Source organism: Polypterus senegalus, chromosome 8 (genome assembly GCF_016835505.1).
Source record: "Polypterus senegalus isolate Bchr_013 chromosome 8, ASM1683550v1, whole genome shotgun sequence".
NCBI classification, from domain to species: Eukaryota; Metazoa; Chordata; class Cladistia; order Polypteriformes; family Polypteridae; genus Polypterus; species Polypterus senegalus.
Window position 1 is genome coordinate 65801229 of NC_053161.1, and position 14060 is coordinate 65815288.

At 36.9% G+C, this 14060-nt stretch overlaps 1 protein-coding gene across 1 annotated transcript in view; it reads right to left on the reverse strand.

Annotated features, from left to right (window-relative positions):
• The window catches only part of cog5 (component of oligomeric golgi complex 5), a 565478-nt gene that overhangs the window by 79608 nt on the left and 471810 nt on the right, over positions 1–14060 (reverse strand). The gene's annotated exons all lie outside the window — the stretch shown is intronic.

Sequence of the window (14060 nt, forward strand, 5' to 3'; positions counted from 1 at the left end):
TTCAGATTTTTCTGATGAAGGAAGTCAAGGAGATCAGTGGGACATTTTCCTGCAAAATCATCCATGGCATACATTACAGTCAGTTCTGTTTTTAGCCGAGACAGATCAAAAAGCACTCCGTGGCTCCTGTGTTAAACAGGAGAAGGCTGCATGCGTGAAATTTTTCTTGTATTCCCGAAACTTCTTGGGCTTGAAGAGCGTGATAAACATCAGGTTTTCGTGGTCTTGAAATCTGGTCTGTGTCTGGCAAATAATATTGTCCAGAATCCTGCCATGGAGTTGGCCATAGTACGCACGAGGACACTCGGAGCACTTGCGGTGCGTTCATTGGCCTCGTAGAGTTCTTCATATCGGCTTCTATCCAATCAATGGGTCTGAAAACGGTGACGTTGCCCTACGCCTGCTAGAGGGCCCTACTGACACCAACTCGAAATCTGATTGGCTGAAGCAACAGGTTAATCGACATTTATTCTGTGTTAGAGTGCCTGCACAACGGATTGTGAAGGCCTGTCTGCCTGGCAACAAATGATGGCTGAAATGTGATTGGTTAAATGCTTTAATATGAAGATACATGCCTGGAAGCAGCACAACCATCGGAAAAGCTATGAAAGGAAGCGGACAGACTATTTGGAATTATTTAAAAAGTGTTCATGGACAAAATATAATTAACATCAGTTTGTGATTCAGATATTTTTACTTATGAATATGCTAAGCACAGTCCTTGACCCATGAATATTTACCTTATATGGGCAGGCACTCAATTACGTGGGAGGCATGATGATGCAACATGCAACTCCGCCTCCCACGGCCATCGAGCTGCAGTCTATTACAGTACTAGCAAAATACCCGCGCTTCGCAGCGGAGAAGTAGTGTGTTAAAGAAGCAATGAAAAGAAAAGGAAACATTTTGAAAATAACGTAACATGATTGTCAATGTAATTGTTTTGTCACTGTTGTGAGTGATGAGTGTTGTTGTCATATATATATGTTTACACACACACACATAAACATATATATATACATATCAATACATATACACATATATACATACATATATTTATCTACATATATACACATACATATACATACACACATACATACATACACACAAATACATATATATATATATACATACACACACACATATATAAACATATATATACATATACATACATATCTACATATATACACACACAGCTATTTCAGTATCAGTGCAATACGCTGCTTGTTAAAATGGATAACTCCGCTCTTACGTGCAAGTCTGCGTGGATATTATGAACTATCAGATTTGTTCAAGTTCTATTTAAATTTTAAATAGAAGGAATTTTTATTTAGTCGACAGAAATATCTTTGGTAGGAATGGTAAAAACAGACAGGAAAATTATTCATGAATAAATCAACTCAAACCTTAAACAATTTATAATATTTTGCTCTCCATAAAAATATATCCTGTCTAAATTATACAAGTTAGAAATAAAGTAAACATTAAAAGAACAAACATTCAAATTTCTTTACTCTTATGTAATTTTATATAAAAATAAACTTAGATTTTAAATATCCCAAAAGATTTTGCTCTCCATAAAAATATATCCTGTCAAAATTATACAAATTCAAATATGAACATGCTGCATAACAAAACCTGGAAATATAAATAAAATGTGTTCCTTTCAGCAATAACAAATCAAATCATTCAGTTGTCTTTGCTCATATGTCATTTTAGAGCTGGACGCCTGGCATCTTTTTTGGCAACAGGTTCGTTTATGTTTGGTGTGAGGTTCTGTGTTGTGGAGATTCTCAGGATGGATTGCAGGTGCTCATCAGTGAGGCGACTCCTGTGTGCTGTTTTGTTAGTCTTTATCACTGAGAAGAGCTTCTCACACAGATATGTGCTACCAAACATGCACAAGGTTCGAGCCGCATGTAGACGGACTTTTTGTTCTTCAAAGTCACCAAAGCGCCGTGCAAACTCAGTGCGCTCAGTTTATCAGCAAAGTGCGATTTGGGAACACCATAGTGACGACTTGGTTTAACATTACTTGGCAACAGGGAAAGAGGGAAAGTTGCACTGGTGCATTTGTGTCTCCCATAAAAGCAGCTTCACTTGAAATCACTTTGTGATTGTGCACGGGTAAAACGTCCGCTGAAGTGTCAGATTCTTATTTAATTATTCTGCTTTCTGTATCTTCTGCATTGCATTCAGGTTACCCTGATGTTTTGTCTCATAGTGCCGCCTTAGATTAAATTCTGTAATTACAGCCACATTAGCTCCACAAATGAGACACACGGGTTCAGTAAACATATACTCAGCTTCCCATCGCTTTTTAAAGGCTCTCTTTTCAGAATGAACTTTTCTCTCAGCATCGCGTGAGCTAGCTTCGAATAACTTGCAGCATCATAAGCTAGACTTGATTAACGCGGTAAGTGTTCGGCAAGGCAGCTGAAGCGCTGCATTATGGGATCTGTAGTTTATTGTGTTACCAGCGCTTCATATACCTGGGCCATTAATAACAATAATACAGTATATAAATGATCACGCCGGGCCGGATGTGGCCCGTGGCCCTTGAGTTTGACAAATATGGACTAAATAGAACTTGAAAAGATATATTTTTCAAATGTGATCGCAATTCAGATAGAGTTGACGCCAAGACTACAGCCTGCATCCTCCCCTCGCTCTTACTTTTTTACCGTTCATCTAATGAATACACTGAGTATGGCTTTACCAAAACAATCATTGATGGCGAATAAAGTATCCATTATTCGAGTATGTAGATCGGAATATATATATACATATATATATACCCGCGATCGCAGCGAGAAGTAGTGTGTTAAAAAGCTAGAAAAGAAAAGGGAACATTTTAAAAATAACGTAACATGACTGTCAATATACAGTATTTGTTTTGTGAGTGTTACTGAGTGTTGCTGTCATCAAGGATTTGATTATCATTATTTCTTTCAATCAGGCTCGTATTTGTAGGATGTGTTGTGTTCAAGTTACATTCCGTGTTTGTCAATCGTTGTAAAGATGACAGGTTTCTTTCATCGATTCGTTTCTTACTGCATCAATAAACAGCTCGTCTTCTTCTTTATCTGAGACCTGACACACTGCATGCACGGGTTTTTTTACGCTGTCTTCCTTTAGCGGGACATTGACTTTTTCCACCGTGTGCTTTGTTTCCGCAGTAGCTGGATTTATGAATATGCTTATCAGACGCTTCATATTTTTTGCTGCCTTTTCAATTGTGTAATTCGGTTTTTGTTCAGCGCTCTTTGGAACTGTTGCCTTTTATCTGTGCACTGCGCCAGTTCACGTGAGCCGCTCGGTGTACATGCATCGAAGGTTCCCAGCTGTGCTGGTGCCATCTCGCTATGTCCATGGCTGTATTTAATGTTACCTTAGTCCTGGCACTTAAAACTTTCTCTCGCAGTTTCGCTGAGTTTGTGTCAAACACCACCCTGACCATCTCATCTTCCTCTCCATAAACACAGTCCTTCACCCGTGAATATTTAGTGGAGTTTGCTATTGGATTGCCGCTGACGGACGGCCTTATATGGGCAGGCACTAAATTACAAACGCCAGCGCAGCCTGTCTATGAACTTAATTTAAAGTGTAGGTTTACATCGTGCTTTGTTTCCGAAGTAGCAGAACTCATGAATATGGTTGTATATGTCACTCGCTTGCTTCTTATTGTTTAGCTGCCTTCTCAATTATATAATGCATGTTTTCTTCAGCGTTTTGGAGGTCTTCCTGGTTTTCTATGTACTGCGTGATTACGGGGAGGCGTGATGATGTCACACTAAACTCCGCCCCACGGCGTTCAAGCTCATCTCCATTACAGTAAATGGAGAAAACAGCTTCCAGTTATGACCATTACGCGTAGAATTTCGATATAAAACCTGCCCAACTTTTGTAAGGAAGCTGTAAGGAATGAACCTGCCAAATTTCAGCCTTCCACCCACACGGGAAGTTGGAGAATTAGTGATGAGTCAGTGAGTGAGTGAGTGAGTGAGTGAGGGCTTTGCCTTTTATTAGTATAGATATATATATATATATATATATATATTATATATATATATATATATATATATATGTGTGTGTGTGTATATATATATATATATACACATATACACACAGGTGCTGGTCATAAAATTAGAATATCATGACAAAGTTGATTTATTTTAGTAATTCCATTCAAAAAGTGAAACTTGTATATTAGATTCATTCATTACACACAGACTGATGTATTTCAAATGTTTATTTATTTTAATTTTGATGATTATAACTGACAACTAATGAAAGTCCCAAATTCAGTATCTCGGAAAATTAGAATATTAAGACCAATGCAAAAAAAGGATTTTTAGAAATGTTGGCCAACTGAAAGGTATGAACATGAAAAGTATGAGCATGTACAGCACTCAATATTTAGTTGGGGTTCCTTTGGCCTGGATTACTGCAGCAATGTTGCGTGGCATGGAGTCGATCAATCTGTGGCACTGCTCAGGTGTTATGAGATCCCATGTTTCTCTGATAGTAGCCTTCAGCTCTTCTGAATTGTTGGGTCTGGCGTATTGCATCTTCCTCTTCACAATACCCCATAGATTTTCTATGGAGTTAAGGTCAGGTGAGTTTGCTGGCCAATCAAGAACAGGGATACCATGGTCCTTAAACCAGGTACTGGTAGTTTTGGCACTTTGTGCAGGTGCCAGGTCCTGTTGGAAAATGAAATCTGCATCTCCAAAATGTTTGTCATCAGCAGGAAGCTGTGAGATTTGAAACAAGATTACTGTTCACATGGCCAACTATACGTTGCATGCTCAAGAGTAAGCTCAGCGCACAGCTTGGTCATATTACAACCGGAGGGCCGAACTCACAATGTGGTATACAAAGAGATCCTTAACAAATAATTATTGGTATATTTTCCCTCAGTTTAAAAAGGTTTAATTTTCTTCTTAATAAAAATTAAGGCAGTACTTTGCCGCTGTGAAGCGCGGGTATTTTGCTATATATATATATATATATATATATATATATATATATATATATATATATATATATATATATATATATATATATATATATATATATATATATATATATATATATATATATATATATACACATATATATATATATATATAGTATATATATATATATATAGGTATGTGTAGATATGTGTATATGTATCTGTATATATGTGTGTGTGTGTATGTAAATATATATATATACAGTGGTGTGAAAAACTATTTGCCCCCTTCCTGATTTCTTATTCTTTTGCATGTTTGTCACACAAAATGTTTCTGATCATCAAACACATTTAACCATTAGTCAAATATAACACAAGTAAACACAAAATGCAGTTTTTAAATGATGGTTTTATTATTTAGGGAGAAAAAATCCAAACCTACATGGCCCTGTGTGAAAAAGTAATTGCCCCCTTGTTAAAAAATAACCTAACTGTAGTGTATCACACCTGAGTTCAATTTCCGTAGCCACCCCCAGGCCTGATTATTGCCACACCTGTTTCAATCAAGAAATCACTTAAATAGGAGCTGCCTGACACAGAGAAGTAGACCAAAAGCACCTCAAAAGCTAGACATCATGCCAAGATCCAAAGAAATTCAGGAACAAATGAGAACAGAAGTAATTGAGATCTATCAGTCTGGTAAAGGTTATAAAGCCATTTCTAAAGCTTTGGGACTCCAGCGAACCACAGTGAGAGCCATTATCCACAAATGGGAAAAACATGGAACAGTGGTGAACCTTCCCAGGAGTGGGCGGCTGACCAAAATTACCCCAAAAGCGCAGAGACGACTCATCCGAGAGGTCACAAAAGACCCCAGGACAACGTCTAAAGAACTGCAGGCCTTACTTGCCTCAATTAAGGTCAGTGTTCACAACTCCACCATAAGAAAGAGACTGGGCAAAACGGCCTGCATGGCAGATTTCCAAGACGCAAAACCACTGTTAAGCAAAAAGAACATTAGGGCTCGTCTCAATTTTGCTAAGAAACATCTCAATGATTGCCAAGACTTTTGGGAAAATACCTTGTGGACTGATGAGACAAAAGTTGAACTTTTGGAAGGCAAATGTCCCGTTACATCTGGCGTAAAAGGAACACAGCATTTCAGAAAAAGAACATCATACCAACAGTAAAATATGGTGGTGGTAATTTGGTGGTCTGGGGTTGTTTTGCTGCTTCAGGACCTGGAAGGCTTGCTGTGATAGATGGAACCATGAATTCTACTGTCTACCAAAAAATCCTGAAGGAGAATGTCCGTCCATCTGTTCATCAACTCAAGCTGAAGCGATCTTGGGTGCTGCAACAGGACAATGACCCAAAACACACCAGCAAATCCACCTCTGAATGGCTGAAGAAAAACAAAATGAAGACTTTGGAGTGGTCTAGTCAAAGTCCTGACCTGAATCCAATTGAGATGCTATGGCATGACCTTAAAAGGCGGTTCATGCTAGAAAACCATCAAATAAAGCTGAATTACAACAATTCTGCAAAGATGAGTGGGCCAAAATTCCTCCAGAGCGCTGTAAAAGACTCATTGCAAGTTATCACAAACGCTTGATTGCAGTTATTGCTGCTAAGGGTGGCCCAACCAGTTATTAGGTTCAGGGGCAATTACTTTTTCACACAGGGCCATGTAGGTTTGGATTTTTTTCCCTAAATAATAAAACCATCATTTAAAACTGCATTTTGTGTTTACTTGTGTTATATTTGACTAATGGTTAAATGTGTTTGATGATCAGAAATATTTTGTGTGACAAACATGCAAAAGAATAAGAAATCAGGAAGGGGCAAATAGTTTTCTTTTCACACCACTGTATATATATATATATATATATATATATATATATATATGACAGCAACACTCATAACAGTGACAAAACAATTACATTGACAATCATGTTACGTTATTTTTAAATTGTTTCCTTTTCTTTTTCATAACTTCTTTAACACACTACTTCTCCGCTGCGAAGCGCAGGTATTTTGCTAGTATCAGATAATTGCTGAGCCACCACACTGCTCTTCAGTTGGCTCGCTCTGCTTACACAAAACACCCTTGCTCAACTCTATAAAATTGATTGACCCCATTCTCTGGCAATCACTAAATTTATAGAATGAAAGCTCTTTCTTGCTCACCTTGCTGCTTCTGACTAGCCTACAATTGTCAAGGTGGGAAGCAGATTCAATCATTATACTTTCAGTAGTATTACAGCCCTTAAACAAAAGACAAACACATATTCCAGAAAATAAAGACACTCAAACAAAGAAGACTAAAAAATCAATAACCAAAAAGTTAAACTGAAATCAGCCTTCCTTAAACCATTGCCCAAAGTCAATCAAAGTGTCTGTCCCTCAGCTCACAGACATCTGGCCAGGGCACTGGCTTTAAACTTAGGTAAGGTCATAGGTGCATGTGTGCAAAAAACTTTTGCAGGCTAGAAACGGCCTGGGCACACACAGAACTCTTGTAGCTAATCAGTACACTATAAATTAAATACTAAAGTTTCAACAGTTGAAACGGTTAATATTGACAGGGACATGTGTATTCGGCAGCAAGTGCTGCCTAGCATTTCTTTAAGCAAAACCTGTTCAGTTGGCATTCCTGTTTGAAAGGCACTGGGAGGTTCTTCGCGTCACATTGTCTGTGAAAAAGTGGCTCTTAAAAACAATTAAATGGTCAAAGCATTCCCTCAAAGGCAAAGCGGGTGCTTATAGTGCTACCTCTTTAAGAGAAAATAAAAATCTTAGATCTTTTGAAAAGTGTTATGTCGCATGCAGAAGTCATTATCCTCTAAACAATGCAGAATAACAACTATTCACATAGCATTAACATTGTAAGGAATTTTCCGTAATCTAAAGATGATTTAAAGTATACAGGAGGGTATGTTTGGGTCATATGTAAATACTACACCATTTTATATAAGAGACTTGAGCATCTGCAGATGTTGGTATCCATGTGGGGTCCTGGAACCAATCCCCTGTGGATACAGAGATCATCTTGTTTGCCAAAATAGAAGTGTTCTCTTTTTCTGCCATTAAACTTTAACAATTCATAGTTGTTTGCAAATTCTTATAGTTCTACAGAATGGAGGAATGTCACATTTGAATGGCCTCTTTTTGTTGTACATGGAGAAAAGGCTGCATCCCCGAGGTTCCATTGTGCCGTTGTTTGATACTGCTGGAGGAGATCAGGTCTCACCACCTAGTATTCTAAAGTAATATATATATATATATATATATATATATATATATATATATATATATATATATATATAATAGGCAAATAAGTTGTGGTTATTTTATACTCTTTTGCTTACTTTACCTATTTAATTTTTCTTGAAAAAATGAAATAATATAAAAGTAATTGCTTATTTTAAAAAGCAATGTACCCTTAAACAGTTAAACATGAATAAATAAAACTCATAAAATTAAATATGTGGAAGAAGAAAATTCAAGCATTCTTTACATTGGGGCTGCTGTGTGCACTGCTGAGCTTACTCTATTGCATGAGCAATGGCATACTGAAAGGTCTGATTGCCATGTATTAAAAAGCTGAAATTGCTTTTCCTAAATGTGATGTTAAAATTGATCTCATAAAAGCAAGAACTCTCTTCCACTCTCCCTGATAACTTGATTTGGGTGATAAATTCAAACTGCTTTTTACCAGGCTGGAATTGAATGGAATTTACTTGTACACTGTATGCTTTAGTATAGCTTTTAGCACACACACAAAATTTTACAAGTCAATTTGTAAAATTTTAAATTGGAAACAGTTTGATAGGAAAGTCTTTAAGGAGTAAAAGGAAGGTGTAATAACATTGTTTGGAAAAACACACAAGTTACCCCTAAAAGACATTTTTAAAGTGACTGGCTATAACATGATCATGAGGTACATAATTGGAGTTTGTCTATGGGCAAGCTAATTAATGTTTCTTTCTACAAGTGATGCTTCCAGAAACCCCAACAGAGATAAAAGTGTAAGTAAGTGAAAGTAGATCTTTTAATGAATGGAAACAAGCATAATGTCAGGTCCTACAAATACCACCAGTTTCGTATCAAGAACAGGTGAGCATGCTGGCTTTAAAACCTCAAAGCAATGTGCAGCAATAGGTGCCTTAAGCAGTATAGCCAACAGTTGATTATGCAAGTTCTTAAGCAAATAGAGAGTGTGTTTTTCCCATATTTAAAAGCTGTCTGAAGGAGTGTTTTCCCCACAGCTGAACCGGCCTTTTTGGGATGTGACATCACTGATAATTTAGGTATATTTATGGCATCAAGTGGTCTAACTGCACTTTAGACTAGAAAGCCATTACAACAATCTGTTATCAAAACATGATGACCATTTTGCAGAAAGTTCCAATTTATTTGTTCCTGTCATATACCAAGAATGGAAGAAACACCCATGGCCTAAGTAGTCTCAATCAGTAATCTCAAATTTGAGCTGGATACAAGGAATGCAATGATCTGATTAAGACAAAGCTGCCACTGGGAAGTTAGGGAAAGTGAGATCTTTTTGTGACAGAGATGTAGTAGAATGCATACATTTCCTTCAATCTGTATGGACATTGAAGAAATGATAATCCATCTCCTTTCAGAAATCTTCCTATATGAGAAAGATTCCATATGTGATACAACAGACTGGCAGTGCCAAATTAGAAATGAGGTTACATTATGTTAAGAATAATGAGTTAACCAAAAACAGATAATCATAAATAAAATGTATACAATGCTATTCTTGTTAGAGGCTCTTGATTTTGTATTTGAAGTTATTTTCACAGTTGTGGTGTGTTCCTTCACTCCAGATATACAGTAGTGGATTCAGAAAGTATTTAGACCCCTTCACTTTCTGCATACTTTATTGTGTTGTAGATTTAATTTGAAACCAATGTAACACATGAACCTCTGGTCCTTAAATAAAGGAGTATTGAAAGGGATGAAGTCCACCAATATAATGATAAACTTAGATATGCACTTTGAAGACGTAGGCACCTTTTCCCGTGGGTTGTCCATAGAGATTCCACTGAATGCCAAAGATAAGGAACTTTTAAAACTGTGTATGTATTTGTCTGGCTCTCAAATAAAAGGAAATGTAAAATATAGTTGGAGGCAGTGCAAAGAATGCAAAGTGTTGTTGAACTTAAGAAAATGGCATGGAAAATACAGGGTGGTGCAGGAAAACGGGAAATTTTCAATTAACGTTCAATGCACGAATAAACACATTATAAAATACATTTATTGATGAAATGTATTGTACAGGATATGTAATTAATGATGGTAATCGATATTCATTCAATTTTCATTTTATGTTTATAGAAAAAAATAATTAAGTTGTCCATTTCTCCGTATACTGTACATTGTGACAGCCTATTGTGGAAATTCTGCATTGCTCAATGTAACATGTCAAGAGGAATGCCAGCAATTTATTCTTCAATCCTCCTTTTTTACTTCAGCAATGGTTGTAGGAAATGTGTGGTACACTTGGCTTTTAAGATTTTCCCACAGAAAAAAATCACAAACAGTGAGATCTGGGGATCTCGGAGGCCATGGAATGTCACCGTTAAGTTAAATGATGCGTCTTCCAAACAATCTTTGAGTAGCTGCCATCAATTGTCGGGCAGTATGCAAAGTGCCTCCGTCCTGTTGAAACCACATGTTTTCGAAATCGCATGAGCAGACAGGACATAATCATGACATCCTAACTGGTAATGATGCCAAAATTCCCTTTGTGCAGCAGTCACACTATAACCATTCTTATAAAAGGCTTTCACAGTAAGCACTTGTTGTGGACCACACCACTGCTCCATTATAACTAATGGTAAGAGGTTCTAAAAACGAGGTTGCATTAGTCCTAAACAACTGCCGACGCCCCAGGATTGTCAGCACCTAGTTTCAAAATTCCTGTTTACCTGTGCCACCATGTACAAATATTAACCAATGGAAGAATGTGATGAAACATAACACCAAAAGCATGAAATATTGTGTGTTGTAACGGTGTTGGTCTTGTGTAAAAGAGGTGAAGAACATCTTTGAACTCATGGAAGCTATATAATGTCTGTCTGTGGTTGCAGTTTGTATTCTTCTTTAACTTGCCTTCTATTTGTAAAGGCTTCGGTGTATGGACCAAGGAAAGTACCTACAGTAGGAGGGCCCGGGATTGCGAATGTGTGGGGGAATCAAAGAGATTGTTGCAGAACACTGGTGTAGAGGACAGTAGCAGTATTGGTAATGTTATAAAGGCGATATAAAGTTGATTCATTCAAACCCAAAAATGTGGAAAGAATATCTGGCGTCAAAGCCTAAATTAATTCTGACTTATTATACAGTAGGTTTGAATAAACGTCTACCAACCAAAAAATAAAAATAATTATTTATATTATCTGAAAAATGGCATCATTTGTTGGTTCCTTTGTAGCACATTGTAAAAAAAACACTGACTCCATGAGTTGCAGATAAAATTGGGGTTTAATCTGTTCCATCATGATTTAGATCCAGAGTTTAATTTAATCTGTCTGTATTTTTCATACTTTAAAAAGAAGTTAACACTCGTTGTTGATTTACATTACAAAATTAATAGCAATATGCAGGTGGACAAAAATGTTGGATTTTTCAGAAATGCAAGGCTGTGCATTTCAGATTTATTGGCACATATGGTGTATGCAGTTACATGAAGTGCATGCTTGACCAAATGCATCATGCTAGACTGCATTTCACTGCATAGACTCAAATGCCAAATATAACATAGTAGATAGTGACCCTGCAAAAGCTATTCAAACATTTCCCAGAAAATGATGCAGATGAAAATTTATTTCAGTTAAAGGTTGAAATTCTCTAATTTATTTCAGTATAAGATTAAGATAATTCACCAAAAGGTGATTTTTTTCGTAACCTTTGGTTTTTTTTTTTTACCCTTTACCAGGGGTGCCAATTACTGTGGAGGGGACTGTATATAAATCAACATTTTTGCCTCGCATTTCCTGTCATACTACATTTACTTAGATCATTGTAGACACGGAACACACATGAAATCTATGTATTCCATATAATGAGATATTATTTACCCTATACAACTCCAGGCACCTCACACCCAGATAAAGAGAGAACTTCAGCTGTGTCAATTGAAGTGGGGATGGTTTTAGCAGGCTGCTTGATGCTTGTGTTGATTGACACATTTACAAAACAAAAGATGTTAATGGAGAGGTGCAAAGGAATTTAAGGTGGCCCAGGATTATGACTTTTTTTGTAGGCTTCAGGAATTCTAGTGTTAATTATGATATAAATGCTCCTGCATCTGGAAAGTCCAACTTGTGGTCAGAATTGCCGCCTAACCTACACACTCCAACTAAATTAGACTAAATTGTAACTAGAGTTACAAATTACAGTGACTAAGATTGAAGAGACTTTGCATACAACAACTGTTTCCTGGTGCTTCACAAATTGTAGCTTTATGGAAAACTAGCAAATAGACAGCCTCTATATTAAAAAAAACGGACATGGCTTTGTCCTCTAGAAACTATGCTATAAACATTTCAGTAATTATTTACCACTCTGGTGCTGATCTTTCTGATCATGAAATAGGTCATTACAATAGCAATTAATGAGAAGAATTCATAATTAATTGCAGAATTACGGTATTGTATTTGAGGGTTCCTCTAAAGTGCCTCTTTCTTTTGCACAATTTGACTCAAAAACTAATCGGCATATCATCAACTCATAACAGGCTTAAGTTTCAAGTTTGGTATTTTTTTTCATCCAGCCGTTTTAGCTCTAGACCGTCCTCAAGAAACTGTGACACACAGACAGACACACATCCATCATTGAGATATCAATGTTTTTGGTATCATGGGAACATAAAAGGTTGAGATCCGTTGAAAACCGGAGATTTAAATTTTTGACGAATCTTAAGCTTAAGCTTATGGTGTGGGAGGGCACAAAGCAAACAAAAAAGAACAGAGGAAGAGTCTGGCAGAAAACACATGTGTGACTCTGAAATCCTCTGGAAGAAGGATTTCTGGTCTGAAGAAACCAATATTGAACTTTCTGACCCGAACTAAATGCCATGGTTGGTATAAAGTAAACACTGGACATTATCAAATATGCACCATCCCAGTGTAAAGAGTGATGTAGCAGCATCATCCTGAGGGGATGTTACTCTGCTGCAGTCTATGGAAGACCTTTGAAGATAGAGGGTAAAATAAGTTCCAAAACTCTGATGTAGTCATGACAGGAAACTCGTCCATGGTTGTATTTGTTTTCAGAAGTAAAATTAGTACTAAAAGTTCAGTGAAGTGTAATTTTTCTTTAGTGTTGAAGTGTTTTCTCCTTCAGTCATTTATTTTGTCATTGTATATGTATGCATTGGAGTCTTAGGCATTTGGATAAGTCTTGGAAATTAAAATTAAATAAAAAAATATGACATTTGCAAAATATGTCTGGGGGGTGAAAACAAAATGAAAATATTGCATGCTTCCCACCAACCCCTTCAATAGTCAAAATGTACTAGAATCAAAGAAGAATTGTGAAACCAGAGAAATCTGGCCACATCGCAACAAGTAGTGAGCCCGATAATCATACCGCAGTTAAACAATATCAATAAAAAACTTTTTTTATTCTTTGCGGACATAGTAACTTTCTCTTAACATTTTTATGAAAAATGTTCTTCAAAACAGCTTGTTAAATGATTGCTGTAAACTTAACTGTAACACAAGTCTTTTAGTATTGCAATAGACAGTGGTCTTCTTGCTATGTGACAATGTCAGTACATGATGCCCGGGTTGCCCATAGCTCGGCATCTCCTTGAATCCGGGTCATGGATAGTCATGATCGGGGTGGGCTAGTGCAATGTGACATGTCTTAAAATCAAAGTAATACATTTAGCCCTTAAATAGTCCTTAGAAAAACTGAATTGGACCTCATGCTGTCCTTCATTTCTCACTCTCTCTCACTATTCTCTCCTGCTCACACTGTGGTATACTTTAGGGCTGAGACCCCAGCAATTGTAGTTAACCTTATTCTGACTCTCAGTCCGATGACCTCCTTTAGAGTCTGT